The sequence below is a fragment of the Panthera onca genome, chromosome A1 (genome assembly GCF_046562875.1).
Source record: "Panthera onca isolate mPanOnc1 chromosome A1, mPanOnc1 haplotype 2, whole genome shotgun sequence".
Lineage (NCBI taxonomy): Eukaryota > Metazoa > Chordata > Mammalia > Carnivora > Felidae > Panthera > Panthera onca.
In genome coordinates this window covers 45,786,307-45,805,370 of record NC_138339.1, presented here as the reverse complement: position 1 = coordinate 45,805,370, position 19,064 = coordinate 45,786,307, and the positions used below count along the sequence as shown (strand labels likewise).

The following is a 19,064-nucleotide window of genomic DNA, read 5'->3' as shown; positions in this document are numbered from 1 at the left end:
TAGCACACAGTGCCTGGCTACCATGGTGTCTGTTGTTCCAGATGCTACTGTTGTGATGTTGCTGCTGTTTTGTAAACAACATCATCTCACCACTAGAGAGATAAGAGCAACATGTAGCTGAAAACCTTACCTCTGCAGTTAGTAGGAAACAAAAAGTCACATGTAGCTTCTAGCTGGAGCCTAAGAATAGCTGTAGTTAAGTTTCTGCTTAAAAATAACTTGCACGCTTTTAGGCTTTTAGAATCCAAGGTGTTTTAGAGAGCATCTTTATCAATTATGCCATTTTATAGAAAATGGAAGCTCAGGGAGGTGAAATGGCATTTCCAGAGTCAATCAGCCAAATGTCAGGCAAGGTGACACTCAAAGTCAGGTCTCCTGACCCCAGTCCACCCAGTGTATTTCTCACTGGGTATCCCTTGAGCAGCTGCCCTTTTCTTGGATTTAACCACTGTGTGCTCTCTCCACCTTCCCCATCAGTCCCCATGGTAATCTGGGCACCACCTAAAGATGTTTCTTTGCCTGGGATGGAGAAGACCATGGTGCTACATCTTGCAGAAGAGACACTGCTGAGATGAGTGTATTTCTCTATGCAGGCAAGTTTCGACTCTGGTCTAACTGTCCGTTACTGTCACTCCTACGTGAACCAATTCTGCTGAAACTAATGTGCCAATGTTAATATTAGAACTGCGGGTTAGGGGTCTAGTCCTCCCGTTCAAAGGCTGCCATTGAACTCTTGCCAATGAGAATCGCACTGGCATCTGGAGTGAGTGTCAACAGTATAAAACATGAGGAAAATAAGGTAGATTTGTCATTCTCCACATCGAGAGAGCAGAGTCAAGGCCTAGCCTAACTACCAGAGATGAGATGAGGTAAGACCCTGGATGGAAATCACTCAAGGTGCAACTGTGGGGAAGAGACCCTAACCAGACCTATCAGGTGCTCTGACTCCCAGAGCACACCAGACAAGCCCTCTGCTCTAAATATGTGCCTAAATATGCTTTGTACCTTACCACCTCTGAACTTTTGTTCACATTGTTCTTTCTGCTTTCCTCTATTATTTAAAATTATATAGGACTCTGTATCCTTTTTAAAAAGCATTTTTATTCCTGCTGTTTTGCTGAATAATCAGAACTCTGTGAGGCAAGTGCTTATCACTGCTATGTCACTGATAAGAAACTGGCAATTTAGAGGCACAAGAAGACTTGCCCTGGGCCACAAAGCTCATCTTGCAGTCAGGCCTTTTTCATTCTCCAGTCTCCAGGTTCAGAGACTTTCCATATGTGGGAGTCAGTGGAGCCTCCAGGCTTTTAGCCGGATGTAAGCTCCAGATTGCCTGGGTTTGAATCCTGGCACTTGTCGTTAGCTATTTGCTCATAGTATGAGCCTAAGCCTATTAATTAGATAGTCTATGCCTCAGTTCCTCTATAGGCAGAATGGGAATAATCATAGTTTCTGTGTCAAAACAATGAGAGGAGTAAATGAGTTTTTATGCGCAAAATGCTTAGAACAGTGGCTGGCACAAAATACCTGCTCAGTAAATGTTGCTATGGCAACTACACTGCTTCCTGTTTGAATTCTCTCTGCCAACGCTCATCTGAAATGCCATGAAGTGCTGTTCTGACTTTTTGTAAATAGATGCAATTCCTGTCTCTTTCAGACCCTGTAATCATTTGTACTTTGCTCCCAGCACACAGTGTGTTCTGCTGTGCACCGGAGATATCTGTAAACCTGCTTTTCTCATCTAACTCCCGCTCGCCTGTGAGTGCTGTGGTATCTGAGAGAGCCCTCTGATATAAGTACATCCCCCGCAGTGCCTGGCATGGTGCTCAATGCCAAAGAGAAAAGCAGTTGGCAAATATTAGTTCCACTTCACTCAGTTAAACCCAGAATTCCAGTTTCCATTAAGTCCCAGAATGTTAGGGCTGGAAAGACTCCTTAGGGATCAGCCAATCCTCTCGTGTGGCTGGATAACTGGGCTGCCACCAGACGGAAAGGTACTTGTCCAAAGTCACACTTGTTAGTGGCAGAAATAGACATGGAAACCAGATCTCATCCTACCAGCAGCCCTGGGCTCCACCCAAAGCACAGGGTTGCGTCTCTCTCCATGGAATGGAGGGGGAAACAGCCCATGTAGCATAAGTAAAGAGCAAAGGATGGGACAAATGGCAGCACACAACTAAGATTCAGCACCACTACTGCTCCCGGCATTGAAATGCATTAGGAAAATGCATCTCCAGAAGCCTACCAGGGAGGAAGAACTGGAATGAACTGCATGACCAATAAGGTAGTTTCTCTGAACTAACCTGGGATATCTCTGCGGCATGAATGCATCAGGAGCCCTGCAAAGGAAAAGCTTCTGGATCCTGAATATATTAAAATGCAAACCTTGAAGTGGTTCTTCTCCTCTTTCCACTTAACACATAATCGAAACTGATGTCCTCATACTTTGGGCTCCAGAACACGTTCTTCTTGCTGAGATTTGTATATAGTCAAGACTAAGATGCACCGTCCCTGTACACAGAGGCTATTTTTCACAGTTCTGGTAGGAATAAGGAAAGGTAAAGTTCTTATCAGCCTACGCCCCAGAGCCTCTTTTCCACAGACTATTGTCATGTTGTTTCCCCTTGTTGAGTTTCAGATAATGTTTAGATTCATGTAAAATGAATCAGAGATCATTCTGTACTGGTCAGCTTGACTTGACCAGAGAAATGTTTTGATGGCTGATACTGTCAAGTCTTGTCTTCCAAAGTAAGATAAGGTAAATAGGTTTTAAGGTGATGAGCTCCCCCATCATCTCTGATGTAAATGCCTTGAGGGAGGGGGGTGGTGAGAAGCTAGTTCTGAGGACAGTGGGGCTTTGCAGGAGCACAATAAGCAGGCACAGCCCTGGAGTGGGGTCTACTGAGGCTTACATCCTCACCTCTGGCTCGTTCAGACGATGACATCCACGGGCACCTGTAACCACCAAGTGAGCCTCTGAAAAAGGGGGCACGTTGGCTTGCCAAGTCCCGGTTAGTGAGCGGTAATTGTTCACAACACAGCCTTCCTGGGGGGGGGAGGGGGTGGAATGCCCAGAGGGCAAACAGTTCTGACCTTGGGATTTTGAGGGAAGTCATCTTCTCCTTTTGCTCTCTATCCAATACATGAGTCATTTTTAAAACATTTTTAATGTCAGGGATAAAAAGTGCTTGTAACAGTCATGCAGGTGAGCCTGGGAGAAGTAAAAAAAAAGGACTTTGTGCAAAAGAAATTGATCTGGAAGTCATTTCTAACTATTGACTGACCTGATGGTACGTACCCCTTTGTTTCCTCTAGATTGTTAAAACTAGTTGTCATTATTTCAATCCATACATTGGTTTAACAGACACACTGGAGACACGTGATGTGATTAGCTTTCAAAGAGCTCGCCCACTATCTTACTGACACCATAAACCATGTATGAAGCAAACTGGCACTAACTTATAATCTTTGCCTTAAAGAGTCATATTCTCAGTCCTTGTGATTGGTATCAACTTCCATACTGCTCCAAAGATGAGCCATTAGGTATGTTGAATGCATATGTTTTGAGTGGCATTTCTAAATTTAAATTTCCCCTGGGCACCAGGGAGCTGACTTGACCATGTGGATCCCATTACTTGCAAACAATGCCATTTTCTGTTATCTCAACGGCCTCCATGTTGATGGAAGGAACAATGGTAAAGCATGAAAATGGAATTGGCCTACAAATTTTGAAGTTTAGTGGATTAATAAGATTGATCTCTCTTTATTGCTGTTTGTTTTTCACCCTTACACTTAATCAGTGTCTTCACTTAAAAAAAAAAAAAAAAGAAAGAAAGAAAGAAACTTTATTCCCTTTATGACTGAATGCTCCATCAGCTCGGAACATCCTGAGCTGTCACTTAGTACCTCCTAGTAACATATAATAAGCCCCCGCTGACGCTGTTGAGCTATAAGTTCCTTGAAGTCAGAGACAATCTGACATGAATAAGAACCAGCTGTGCAGGTCTGTCCCTCTTTGTGCTAAGTCCTGGAGGCAGCACTCTGCAGTGCAGGGTCAGCAAATGCATGACACACATACTCTCCTCTTCTGCACCCAGGGCAGACATCACTAATTGATCATGGCATTCCTTCCAATGCAGCCCAGTCAAGGCCTCAGAGTTCCCATCATCAGCATTCCTGGAAGCCACTACCGATTTATCAGAATTCACAGGCTCGATAAAACCTATTTTCTGGCCTAGACTTAATGGTTAAAAGGAAGGGCTTTGGAATTGGACTGACCTGAATTCAAGTCCCAACACTACCACTTACTTGCTGTGTGACTCGGAGAACAGTTGTCCAAGTGCCCTAAATCTCAGTTTTCCCCACTGCAGAGTGTTTCCTCTCATCCTTCGGAGGTCTACATTTATGCATTTCCTCCTCTGAGAAACCTCTATTCACATGAAGCTGAGTGTACCTGCCTCACCTAGGCCTCAGAAAACACCCTGAGCTTGTTCTTCATAGTCCTTCCCACTGGAGCAGTGATGGGCCCCTTCCTTCTAATTCTCCCCGTTGGCGAGTGAGCTCCTCAAGGGCAGTTACATTTCACAGTTATATTTTCAGAGCCTGGCAAAAGGCTTGGTACAGTAAATAGCTAAAAATAGGGGGTACCATTAACACATCAAAATCACTTAAAACAGTGCTAAGAATATGACAAATGCTCAATAAACATTAGTTCGTCTCATATTTTTTGTTACGTTCCATACTTTGAGGCTCAGAGAAGAAAGTTTACCATGGAGCTAACTGTTACATATGTATGGTTTAATTTTGGATCATTATCACTCTTCAACTGCCAAGGGTACCAAAGGTATCAATACTTCCTGCATCTTGAGAGAGCTGCATTCCTTGAAACAGGGCCACTTTCTTCTTTCTCAGGCCCCATAAAACTTAACATGGAGCCTTATACATAACAGGCCTATCTGATCATGTTTTGGGCCATGCCTGCCAGCCCAACCTTTGCTGATTCCAGCCCCCAACAGGCCTTTGCTAGATACTCCCAGGTTACTGGAGTCCTGCCATTCTCTTTTGAGTACCCATGGCCAAAATATCAGCCCAGGAGGTCTGTCCTGGGATAATCACCTATGGCTGTGGTTCTCAAACTTGAGCATACAGTGCATTTGATTTCCCTAGAGGGCTTGTTAAGATGCAGACTGTTGCCCCCCCCCCCCCTCAGGATTTCTGATTCTGGGGTAGGGCTTGAGAATCTGCATTTCTATCTTATTCTCAGATGATACTCTGTGGCTGGTCCTGGACCATTCTTTGAGAATCGCTGACTAATGGAAGACAGGAGATAAAAGACAAACACTCTCGTCTAGAGTATAAAGTTTAAGTTCTTTCATCAGCTCCCAGACTGGTTATGATCTCCATTTGAATCCTGTAAGCTGTATTTGCAACCAATTCTTATTAAAATCAAGGAAATTGACACATAAGTGTCAGCTGCAGGACCTTGCTGAAGGATGAACAAGCAGGGTGTCTAAATTTTGCTGATGGAGCTTGCAATTGTCCCCCTTTCTCAGTTGACAACTAGTAAAATGACTTGATACTTTAATATCTCGCAGTTAATATCATAAGTTTGCAGCATACTTTATATTTTTTCAGAGTGTTTTCATCCATATTATCACATCTGATTCTTACAGTTACTGCACTGGGGGGGAGGCAGACAGGAATTAGCATCTCTCTTTAGATGACAAAGCAGAGTAAACCAGGACCCAGGTCCCGACCCATGATACCCCATAGTCTCTGATGCAAGTGTCAGTTCTGCCTTTGTACCAAATCTTAATTTATTTTGGATTGTTACAGATGCTTTGAGTTAGAAGACATCATAAGGAGACCTTCTAATCAGAAGGTTCTGAGGCCCTTGGGGATACAGATTTCATTGGTAGCCTCAGGAAAGCTTTGGACTCTTCTAATACAATACAAATGTGCAAACATATGATACAATTTACATATAGCTTCCGGTTGTACAAGGACCAATTAAAGTCCAAGGTCACCATGTTTCATGACTGCAAGAGACACCAATCCCACTGAACTAACTGTAGTCCTGTAAAGATCACCCACCAACCATGGAAGAAGAGCAGAGGCTGTACATTCCACTTTGGTTGGTTGGTTTTTGTGATTTTTAATGGATGAAAAACTGAGATTCAAGAACTCTAGTGATTTGTTTCAGGTACCAGAGCCAAATAAAGGCAGAAGTAAAGTGGGAAGTAGGACTTCCAGAAGGCAATGCGGTACTGTGGCAGGGAGCTGGCCTTGGAGTCAGAGAAGCTTTCATTCTCAGCCTGTACTATTTACTGGCTGTAAGACCTTGCTTAACCTCTCCGAGATTAAATTTCCTCATTTACAAATAGGAATCAGAAGAGCAAATAATGTTTAAAAACTATATACTGAAAGGGAGCTTCTAGTCTATGGATTAAAAGAAGGAAAATAGGTCAAGTGCTAACACAAGTTGTGGCACCCAGTGAGCACAAATTCCTTGGCCCCTGGACTATTTTCGCAGCTCTTGTTCACATGTAACAATTGGATAAGTCTTCCTTTCTCTCAGAACAGATAGATAATATGGTTGACTGGAAACCATATATACTCATGTCCTCTAGATCATATAAATCTATTAGACGATACCATTACTTATGACTGTGTTCACATGATATGATGTTCCTATATGCTTATGTCATAGCTCCATGTAGACATTTGTCCCTTAACCATGTGTACAAAAATAGAAAAGAAAAATCTCACCAAAGGGAAGAAAGCCCAGACTACAGTAGTGTCTAGTTTTCCCTACATTTTTTAAGGCTTGCTTCAGCCTGTATAAGATTCATTCTTCCCACTACAAAGGAATCATATTGTACTTCCTAATCTACAGAGAGGAATGACTTTCACCCTACTTTTTCATTGTGTATTTGCATCTAATTAACATTTAAAGTTAAGCAGAATTTAGGGGCGCCTGGATGGCTCAGTTGGCTAAGCGTCTGACTTCGGCTCAGGTCATGATCTCGCAGTTCACGAGTTCGAGCCCCGCATCGGGATCTCTGCTGACAGCTCAGAGCCTGGAGCCTGCTTCAGATTCTGTGTCTCCCTCTCTCTCTGCCCCTCCCCCACTCGTGCTGTTCTCTCTATCTTTCAAAAATAAATAAAAACATTAAAAAAAGTTTTAAAGTTCAGCAGAATTTATAGGTCACTTCACTGTATACACTTCATTGTATGTTATACATTAAAAAGAAGGTCCTTGTTTTAGATTACTATTGAACCCTAGAATGCCAGGAGTAAAAGGACCTCTACACAGAGACTTCATCTAATTCCTTCTGTCATAGGAAAGAGGCAGATGCTCTGGGAAGAGGAAATTTGTCCTTGAGGTCGAATAGTTGAGGGTATGGCAGCAACACCAATACTTGAACTTACTTTTCCTGACTCCAAACTCAGCATTTTAGCCATATTTTTCCTGATCTTGCTCAGATTTTAAGCCAGAAAGGCCCAGCAGTTGTAGCATTTCCTACTCTTCATTTTCTTCTGCTCTCATTGTATTTTTCCGAAAATAAATTTGGTAGACAGTGGGATAAACACACACATTCTTTTTTCCATTTAACATGGATGGTTGGCCCTGGTTCTGCCTGCTGCTTTTATAAGACTCCCACTATGCTTACCCTCACCAATAGATTACATAATATAGGGGCAGTAATCCATTTCTCCCCCTATACCATGGGCTATGTCACTGCCTGATTATAAAGGAGGTCTATCCCCAGGGAAAATGCCCTAACTCAGCCTTTTGGAAAGAGAAAGATCTTCCTCAACTCTAAATGACTGGATTGATGGAATAAACTAAAGTGTTCAAAATGAATTAAGTACAGGATGAATTTGGGGGTTCCTGATCTATCTCAAGACTCAACTCTTTTTTTTTTTTTTTTTTTTGTCTAATGTCCCGTAGGTGCCATGGCCTCATGGAGTCCCTGTGGACTCTCAGGAAAACTATGCACCTTTAACGAGACACTCCCTTTCATTAAATAAGTTAACAGTATAGTGGGAAAACAGTTTAGCCAAACTACATTTCTGACCATAGTCCTATCAAGCTGTTAAGATCTGCCCCCGGACTAAGTGAGGTCGTGATTGTGTGTTATTCAAGTTGGCACAGAGACAGCTGTGTGAACCTTATGAGGTCATTATTCTGAAATGTCTCCATTACTAGCATTGTCAGGAAATGGTATCTTGGAGAAAGTAGGGAACAATTTTATTTTGTAAGTGGCTACATAGTTTTAAATGTTTTGAATAGAAAAACTTCCTACTGGGTTCTACATATGCCCCTGCATTTGTAAAAAGAACTGAACATATACAACGTCACCTTGGCCGATGTGGTAGTGTTGCAGATGGTAAATATTTTCAGAGCTAGGCACTGTATTTTATACTTTTTAGAGAACTCCCCTCGATTTCCTAGAATGGGATCTGACACATAATAGGCATATGATACCTGGTTTCTTATTGAAAGTCATAAGCATTGGTGTGAGTGATAACTTAAGGACTCCCGAAGTAGTAAGGTGTTTTGGTTTTGTTTGTTCGTTTTGGTCACCAGACAGCTTCATACTCGTTGAGCACATAGTCTCTGCTGGGCCCTCCCTCCTTGTCTGCTGTCACTCCTCCCTTTGTCAGCAGCCCCTGCTCACTCCACACTCACCTGCTACTTTTCTTGTCTGCTGCTGTTAACAAGTTCAATGACCAAGACTGTGAAATTACTTAACTTACATTTACACAGTTTTACAGTCAACATGCATTTGCCTGCAGGATGCAAGAGGGATGTGATTCTTTCATCTGGCTTTATTCCAACTTTATATATTAGAAGTCTTCCAGAATTACAAGGTCGTTTAAAATCTGGAAGCTGGGCAAGTGGGGATGCACATAGGATAAAGTGCAAACTACCTCCAGAAGTTGTAATCTTCTTAACTAGACAGTTTAGACCCTAGATTCCATCTATCACACTCTCCATCCCAGCCCCACAGAGATTTCTAGGCCATCTACTTCCACTCTTGCTAAAGTGACAAAATTAAGCCAAATTGCTACGCAAACAGGTTATCTCTGGGGAAAAAAGATTCAATACACAAGAAACCACATAATCCTGTGTTATCTTCTGGTTGTTACTACATCTATCAAGATGGGTCTGGAGAGTCATAATAGGATGTGGGTGTTCTAAGTGGAAGAAAACAGTTTGAGGAAAATTAGGCCAAAAACACAGTATACATGTGACCTTTTGACCTTTTGGGGGGTGCCAGTGGTTTAGCGTGATAAGAATGTACAGTGTATCAAAAGGACTTAAGGCAAAACAAAAACCAAAAAATAAAAAAAAAGCAAAACAAACAAAAAACAAAAAGAAAGGGTAAACTCAAATAATAGACATAAAGAGAAGGATAGTAATTTTAATTGGTCATGGAGACCCACTACAGGAATGAGATGAGGGCATGACCTACTCTTAAGTATACTTTAGGTGGTGACTTCTATAAGATCTTACAGATTGAAAGGAGGTGGCTCAGGAAAACAATTCGGGGATCATATATACCAGCACATCCAGTCTTCTTAATCCCAGCACAAGGACCAAATACCACCTTTTCTCATTTCCACTGAGGACACCTTAGAAGAGACTAGATGACCAGACACAGAGCCAAAATTGTTGTCCTACTTCCGGATAAAAGAGATGGCTAATAACACAGCACTCTTCCCCAGAGAGAAGAAGAGAAGCCAATATTCCCAAGGACCAAATGGCTGATTTAGCCACTTCCTGAGAACAAAATGGCAGCCATGTTACAGAACCCCAGCTGTATATTTAGTGGAAAAGATGCATATACTGGACTCTGACACACCCTGGACTCTTCATTTGGACACTTATCTCTTAAAATTTAGGAATGGAGTGTGACTTCACTGGCTCTCTAATTTTCTGAGCATTTGATTGCTTGGCTCAGAGGAATCTTTCTCAATGTGCTAAATATCTATAGCCTTTCTTACGAATACCAGGAATAGTCTTTATATATGAGGGCAGGAAATTTCTTCATATCTCTATGCTTTTACTAAGAAGTGTCCTTCTGTCTGAAATGCTTTACTCTCCCAACTTTCCCTAATGATAATACTAGAAGACAAGTAGCAGCATAAACAGCAGTGGCCATGATAAACATCTGAATAGGTACAAAGAACAGAGCTCTTTGCTGAATTCCTAATGTATTACCTCATTTGGAATTCCCAACATTCTAATTTATGTCATTTCAAAAGTATGGATTAAAATGTTGGTGTAGGCAGCATAAATAACTTGGCTAGTTTCACACAGTCCAAACATTCAGGGATAGGAAACTTAATAATCACATGGCCTTCAATTCAACTTTTTATAACAATTTCTAAATGATTTTTACATTTTTAAGACAGTACTCTTCCCTACAAATGGGTGGCAACTTGGAAGCTGCAGGAAGGAGAGACAGAAGGTTGTCTGCAGGACCTGAAGTCCTAACCTTTACCCAAAGGCATTGAGTGTTGCCTCAAAAGGCCACCAGATCCAGGGATCCTCCTTCAGAGCAGTTAAGAAAAGTCCAATGCCAGATTCTATTTAGGAAGCAAGTACAGGAGTACTTGTGAGTGGCTTTTTGAGGGTGGGGGAGGTAGAATCTCTGAAAAATGTAATGCTAATGTCAGACATACTTTTTTAGCTTCTAAAAGAGGTTCCAGGAAGTCTTTAGCTTGTCCTGTGGTAGGGTTTCCACTGGGGGCAGGGTCAAGAACTATAACCTTAGTAGAAAGGTGCAAGTCTTCATCAAGTTTAACAGTCTCCTTGGCTACCAACGGGCCAACCTTGTCTGCCTATTGCTATCAAATACTTGCCATCAATGTATTAAGTTTTCTTGTTGGACAATTTACACCCTCCAGTACAGATTCTATGAAAGTGTTCCTAGGCCTGCAGCATTTTCTCTTGGTGTGTTCCTTAGCTCCATGTACCTGACACCATCCTCTGAAAATTCTTTAATGACATCTTTTGTAACCATGAGCATATCTTCATGGTTAGTAGTAAGCTGATGAGTAATTTGAACTATCTGGAAACATTCCTCTAATGACAGGATCGTCGATTTTAAGACCTGGGCTTCTTGGCTATTAATTTCTTCATGGTGTTAGAACCAATGAGTTCATTCAAGTGGGCATGAAGTTCCACTTTAGGTAATTCCGAGTAAAATGTTGCCTTCCATGGCCCTTGTTCTTCCTCCATCACAAATTAGCAGGATAAGAAGTTCCTCAAACCTTTTGTTCTTTGTCTAAACAATACAGCGTATTTCAATCAGTAAGTGTGGTGGTTTGAATTTCCTTCCGATTGCTTTTCTTCCCCATTTTGATACAATTAGCTGTATGTGTAGCTCTGGGCTCAGCTTCATCACCACGATGGACCATTGCTCTTGAGTCTCTCCTGCCCTTGTGCTTGCAAATCCTTGAGGATGGGGCAGGGGGAGCATAACCACGAATAATAGTATCCTCAGCAGGGGTTCCCGGGCTGCTTTGCCAATTCGGGTACCACATGTGGCCCTCCACTCATCCACCAAGGGCTATTACAACTACTATAGCGCCCTGTGGCGCTGCCTGCATGTCCTACCCAACTTTTCAGGAATCCTTTGCCCTTAGGCTTCAATTAGTGCCCAGGAATGTACTCCTCCCTTTGAATGCTGCTGCTGTATATTTACTTGGACCCATATGATGGCAATATCTACCTAAAATTCATTCATTCATACGTTTTTATTAAATGACATACTACATGCCAGGCACTGTGCTAGGCCCTGGGAGGCTAGATTGCTATCCTGGAGGAACTCAGAGATGAGTATGTGGGAAACATAAGTGATTAGAATGTGGGGTAAGAAGCATTATGAACAGGAGTCAGGAAGAGTTCCAAAGAGAGCATAAAGGAGGGAAGAGCTAACCCAGTTCTTAAGTGCTTGAGAAGCCTTCCAGGGGAAAGTGTTAGTGAATCTGGGACCTACATAACAAATAGGATTGTGGCAGGTGAAGAATGGAAATATCCCAGACTCAGGTAAGCAGCAAATGCGAACTTTTTAGTCTCACCATGCCTCTCACCCATAGACGGTGATCTGGAAATAAGGGGAGGAGTACATTTGGCATGGTTGATTCCAGAGTCAGACAGACGTGAGTTCAAATCCTAGATCCATCAGTTCCTGGCTTTGTGACCTTGGGAAAGGAATTAGCATCTCCAAATCTCAGTTTCTATATCTGGGGATGGAGATTAGTAGTAGTGCCATCACTTAAGATTGTTGCAAGTATGAAAATGACCTAATGATATATAAAGGGACATACCACAGCAGCTAGACCAACAAAATCTCCAATGATGGTGGTACTTTTTGACCGTGATAATGGTTAGTAGGTCTACCTAGATTATGACCTCTCTATAAATAGGAATCTGACTATTTTTCTTTGTGTTTCTCACTGTGGCTTAAACTACACAGATTTACTAGCAGGTATTCAGCAAGTTCCTGCTGACAGATTTGTTTGTATACATTTTTCCATTAATTCAGTAAACATATTTATTGAGCACTTACTATGTGCCTGTCTCTGTCCTTCATGCTGTGGATACAAAGAATGAACAAAGCACATTCCTGGAGCTCTCATCCTAAAATTCTGACCAGCAGTTCCATAAAATTGATGGTTACTTATATCGTGAAATCAGGTTTGAAAAATACCATCCAAAGCATAAGAATCACCTGACTTGTTAGTGATAATAACTGTAATTCCACTTGATGTTTCTGAAGAACCTGATTCCTTATCTTAAGAACTCTTCAACCAATTTAGTGTTTTTCCACCTGCTACTGGGTCTTGCCTGAATTGAAAATGATGATTTGCACTTCACTCCACAATTCACATCACAGCTCCCCCCGCCACCACGGTCCTTATCAGCAATAGACCAATTTGTTAATCTGCTTCTTTCTTTTAACTGCCTTCTGCTGGTGCCTGAGAGGCTGTCTGTCTGCATAGAGAGGGGGGTGGATTATCAGTCAAACAACTCAAGTTGTAACCTCAGTTGTGCAAGTAATCAATTTTGATATGTTTTTTCATTTATTCTTTCGATGAATATTAATGGAGTGCTTAATAGAGGCCCAGAATGTTCTGGTTGAGGGCTCAGGTGCTGGAGTCAGAATGCCTAAGTTAGAAACTAGCTCTGCTACTTTTCAGCCATATAATCATGGGTGACTGACTTGACCACTCAGTTTTCTGATCTGCAAAATGGGGATAATAATCACATCCACCTCACAGGATGGTTGTAAATATTCAATACATGTAAAAATACAGGTAAAAAAAATCTTAGAACAGCATACCTTAAACTAGTAAGTTCTCAATAAATGTTAGATGCTATTACCTTATTGTTAACATCTATTGTTACTCTCAAATGCCAGATGCTGTATATAGCACTGAGGAAATAGGGCGTGGGGGCAAGGACATGGTGTTTATCCTTAGAGATCTTGCTTCTATTAGATGAAGAGACATTAGGAACTGACTTCTCAAATAAATACATAATTAAAAATTGTGATAAATACCAGGAGGAAATGAACAGGGTATAGTGTGTGGTCTGAGACTTAAAGAATAGACAGGAGGTGAAGTACTGAAGAAGGGGTGTATGCTATGTGTGAAGGACTGTCCAGGAAGAGAGAAAAGCATGTGTAAAGGCCCTAAGACAGGGACTGAAGGGCCTTTGTGGTTACAGATAGAGGCTGAGGTAGAGAGGACGCTGAGGCAACAGGCAGGGTCCAAGCCACGCAGTAGAGTTTGAGAATTTTCCTAAGGGCAAAGGAAAACCACCCATGGTGCATGGTTTCCTTTCTGGCACACAGATTTCCCAAACCTGAGGTGAGAGAATTATACAAAAAATTATCCCGGGGCATCTGGGTGGCTCAATTGGTTAAGACCCAACCCTTGGTTTTGGCTCAGGTTATGATCTCATGGTTGTGAGATCAAGCCGCACATCAGGCTTTGCACTGAGCATGGAGCCTGCTTGGGATTCTCTCTCTCTCCTCTCTCTCTGCCCCTCCCCACCCTCTCTCTAAATAAATAAATAAACTCAAAAAAATTATCTCAAGCTCCTTTAAGACTAAACAACATAAGATTCTGTGGCGACTAACAACAACAACAACAACAACAACAACAACAACAACAGAAAGGTGGTTTCTGGGAAAAGTAGAGAAAAAAAAAGTAGAGGTAGAAAAGGGAAGAAAGAGGGAGACAGGGAGGTAAGAAATAAGGAAAGAAGCAGCTGACTACAACTTCAGAAGAAACAAAGTCGAGAAATGAAATGTTAAATGCTCGGTGCAGAGATGCAGACTAGGTATCTATTACATCCGTGTGTGTGTGTGTGTGTGTGTGTGTGTGTGTAGGTGTCTTTGATGCATGTATTTGTACGTTCACTGATTTGGCAGGAGCCCAAACTGGGGGAGCTTTTCCATGGGTGACAAATAAGTCTAATGGGCTGGAAACAGAGAGGAAGAAAAATGCTGTGTCATTCATTTTGGTTAAATGCACGATTACTGGATATAAAGATGCATCTGGAGCAGCTTCTGCTGGAAAGCTGGTGTTGAGGAATTGAAACGCCTGCCGAGGCATGGTTCAGCGGCTCCTTTCAGGAGCTGCTCGCTGGAAATCAAACAGAATTACGTTAGGAAAGGCGTGGCAGAGAAAGTACTCTCCAGAACAGGAAATTTTACTGAGAGGAAAAGAAAAGGGAGTTTAGTCCAAAAAGAAGGGCTGACTCCAAGAATGCTAATTTGTTCAAACCTTCCGGAGCCCAGAGGAACTTGAGCACTTCTTGCCTTAATATTCAGATGTGGTGGTGCAAAGAAGTAGGCAAGGTAGTGAAAAGCAAAAAGAAGTAAGTGTTCTTTTGGCCCATATTTCTCCTTCCTGGCTGAGTAGGGGTATCATTTAAGGATTTATGAAGGGGAAGCACACTAGTCCTATTCTGCAAACACTTTATAATGCTAATACCACCTCTGGCTGTCAGAATTTACTGATACGGGTCTCTAGGATTGTGTATCATATGAACCTAGCAGCAAATGCTGGGAAGAATACTGGTGACGTTCCCTCAATGCAAGGAGAAGTAGAAGAAGCCCCATATGGTTCAGGAAAAGTTCTTTTCTGGTAAGGAAACAGCCACGGTAGTATGTCTTATTCTCTCAACTACTCCCTGATTTGCCAGTGGTTCAATTAGCATACGCTTGATTGAATTAATCATAGTGGATGCCATTTTAGACATTTACAATGTGTTTTAGGTACTGAAAGCACATTATTCCACTGAATCTTCACAGTGCATGGTAAGATAGAGTCGAAGACCATTTTATGCATGAGGAAACAGAGGCTCGGAGAGGTTAAGGAACACGTACAGAGGCACACGTAGCTAGAATTGATATACAGGTCCACGTTCCATTTGGGCCCCAATTTTCTTATCCATAAAACGGAGCTGGTTAATACCCTCTTCAAATTCTCCTGTTCCCAAAGCCCCCTCAGAAAGACTGCAGATTCCTCAAGTTCACTGCTGTGTCTATTTTGTGTGCTTTTCTTATCATGGAGTCCCCTCTCCACGTTCATTCCCAGCACTCCTGTGCATTCGAGGATTTCTGTCCATCAGAACTTGTCCCGGAATCATTCATGCTTACTGAAGTGCAAATGACAGATAATAGCAATAATTCCTTACTTTTTTGCAACTAATAGTCAAGGACCCACATTCTCCCATTTTAGCTCATCCCCAAATCACTGAGAGGCGGACGAGATCATTCTCCCAAGTTTGCAGATGAGAAACTAAGACTCAGGCAGGGGAGTGACTCCACCAAGGTCACACAATGAGTTAAAAGCACAGTCATGACTACAGGCTCACAGCTCTTAAGATCCGGTCTGGCATCTTTTCTGGAGAAGCACACTGCTTCCCTCAGTTGTAAGCTCCAGGGCCCAGCAGGAAGCATAAATGAACAAATGGGCAGATGAGAGAACACTTTTCTCCCTGCCAGTGCTCACTCAGCTTTAGCCAAACTTTGTCAAGTGAAAAGCAGGTCCAGATCTTCCTATTTTTCTTTTTTAAAAAAGCTAAGGATCTGGATTCTTATGTGCAATCCTATGATTTTTTTAAAAGCTACCTAAAACTTTTATTGTAAATCTCTGCGAGAACTGTCACACATCTGTAAGCTGGAGCCACCACTGGGTAATCAGTTTTCCACCTCTGCTTTACACTGAAAAAAAAAATTGAGAATTGGATTATGGTTGCAGAAATATCTAGCTGGAAGCCCTTTTAGCCACAGGAATGCTCATTGCTTGGGAGAGCCAAACCTCAATCAATCAAATCTCACAGAACAGTGGAGATTTTTGAGTCCCAAACAAAGCAGGGTCAGACAGAGACACTCCAAATCCCCAACAGAGCCCTTGCCTCCAACCAAGAAAGAAAACGTCTTGCGAAGTTATCCTGTTTAGAACTTTAAATGAAAGGGTGTAGAACAGAGATAAGAAATGAGAGCTCTGAGAGACTTAATATGTTAAATATTGTTAAATAATTATACTAATAAGACAATTATCAACAGCAGCTTTTTTTGCATTTCTTTTTTTAATTTTTGTTATTAATATGAAATTTATTGTCAAATTGGTTTCTATACAACATCCAGTGCTCATCCCAACAGGTGCCCTCCTCAATACCCATCACCCATCCCCCCCACTCCCTCCCATGCCCCATCAACCCTCAGATTGTTCTCAGTTTTTAAGAGTCTTTTATGGTTTGGCTCCCTCCCTCTCTAACTTTTTTTTTTCCCTTCCCCTCCCCCATGGTCTTCTGTTAAGTTTCTCAGGATCCACATAAGAGTGAAACCATATGGTATCTGTCTTTCTCTGTATGACTTATTTCACTTAGCATAACACTCTCCAGTTCCATCCACGTTGCTACAAAAGGCCATATTTCATTCTTTCTCATTGCCAAGTAGTATTCCATTGTGTATATAAACCACAATTTCTTTATCCATTCATCAGCTGATGGACATTTAGGCTCTTTCCATAATTTGGCTATTGTTGAGAGTGCTTCTATAAACATTGGGGTACAAGTGCCCCTATGCATCAGCATTCCTGTATCCCTTGGGTAAATTCCTAGCAGTGCTATTGCTGGGTCATAGGGTAGGTCTATTTTTAATTTTTTGAGGAACCTCCACACTGTTTTCCAGAGCGGCTGTACCAGTTTTCATTCCCACCAACAGTGCAAGAGGGTTCCCATTTCTCCACATCCTCGCCAGCGTCTATAGTCTCCTGATTTGTTCATTTTGGCCACTCTGACTGGCGTGCAGCTTTTATTTGCATTCTTCTATGTACCAGTCACTATTCTAGGTACTTTTTATGCATTACTTTTTAAAATCCTTACAATAGCACTTTGAGGAGAATGTCACTATTACTTCTATTTTATAGATGGGGAAATTACAACTCTGAGAATTGTAATAACTTGCCCAAGGTCACAACTTACTATTATATAGAATTGGGATTAGGATCCAGGGAGCCCAGCTCTGGAGACTACACTCTACCACAATTAGAGAAAACACCTTTTCCCTGAAGGCAGAGATTATTTTGCATAGAATAGCCATACTCAGAAAATTTTCCCTGAATTAGACTGAGCAAAGGACAGGAGTTCATTTTTTAAAATAAGACCACATATTTCTACCTTCCACAGGGAACCTGGAAGTCTTTGTAGGCTTTTCTCCCATGCCAGTGAAACTTTGACAAGACCTATTCTAAACCCTCTAGTCCTTGAGCAGATAGATTTTCTGATCACTGACAGGGAGAATTGAATCTTCTACCTCATCTTTTGTGGTTTTATTTTTACCCCACTTGGCACCCTAGAGGACATTAACACTCCTTATCCTGGCAGCTTCTCTGGAAGTGGACCCTACACCCAATGGGAGATATACACCATCTGTTTCTAATTCATCCTGTCTTCAGTCCTCCATTCAATACTCTCCTGGTCTCACATCATGACTGAGGCTAGATACCAGCTCTCAGTGCAATCTGGCAGTCTGTCCTCTCAGGGTAGCTCTAGGCCCATTAGGCATTCCAGATATTCCAGGCACATGGAGAGCAGAATGATAACAACCCTACAGGGGTGCCTGGGTGGCTCAGTTGGTTAAGCATCCAACTCTTGATTTCAGCTCAGGTGACAATTTCATGGTTGTTGGATTGATCCCTGTATGTGGAACCTGCTTGAGATTCTCTCTCTCTCTGTCTCTCTCTCTCTCTGTCTCTCTCTCTCTCTCTCTCTCTCCCCCCTCCATGCTCATGTGCAGGAAAAAAGAAAAACTTTAGGAGCTCTTCCCTCCCCCCACCCCAATTTTTTTAAACCCTAACTTAATTTACCAACTGTATAATTCCATATGCAAAAGAAATAAGCCCGGGAAGGTCAAGTAGTACCTTACTGAGACTCTTTAAGACTGAGACTCTTTAAGAAGATACTCAAAATATCTTCTACTTTGCTTTAGAAAGGATTTAGGGAAAGAGTCTCAATCCCAAATGCCAACAGTGACTAGACTAATATAAATTACCCACTGGACACTGTGGTGAGTAGGAGAATGCATGACTCATATAAAGGAGGGAAACCATGGCTCATCTCCAGCCTATTGTAGATACATCTGTTAATTTTTCAAGAGAAGGCACAGGATCTCCATTTGTGTCAATGAGATACTATATAATTTGGACCAATACTTCCAGGGAGGACAACTAGAGCAGCTGGACAAAATACTTAAAAATCTTCTTGAATATATGGATGAGTTAACAAGAGAGTGAAGAATTACAGAGTCAGGATGTAGGGCTGGAGGAAAGCCAGGGAGGTAAGTCTTGTGTTTGGAACTACTTTTTCCCTGGAGACATTTACCAATTCTAGAGGAAGCAGCTAAACTAAGAAGAGACAAAAATAAGAAGCTGGAGTTTAGAGTTCAGGACCAAAAAACAATGGCAATAAAAAAAGGCTGATAAACAGTCACTTTATTTTGGTACCTAGAAGAGCCAAGGAGTAAAAA

General features: G+C 41.8%; 1 protein-coding gene and 1 pseudogene across 2 annotated transcripts in view; both read right to left on the bottom strand.

Annotated features, from left to right (window-relative positions):
- GRIA1 (glutamate ionotropic receptor AMPA type subunit 1) overlaps window positions 1-19,064 on the bottom strand; it is a 305,318-nt gene that overhangs the window by 167,301 nt on the left and 118,953 nt on the right. The gene's annotated exons all lie outside the window — the stretch shown is intronic.
- On the bottom strand, window positions 10,504-11,254 carry LOC132682356 (N6-Methyl-AMP deaminase pseudogene; annotated as a pseudogene).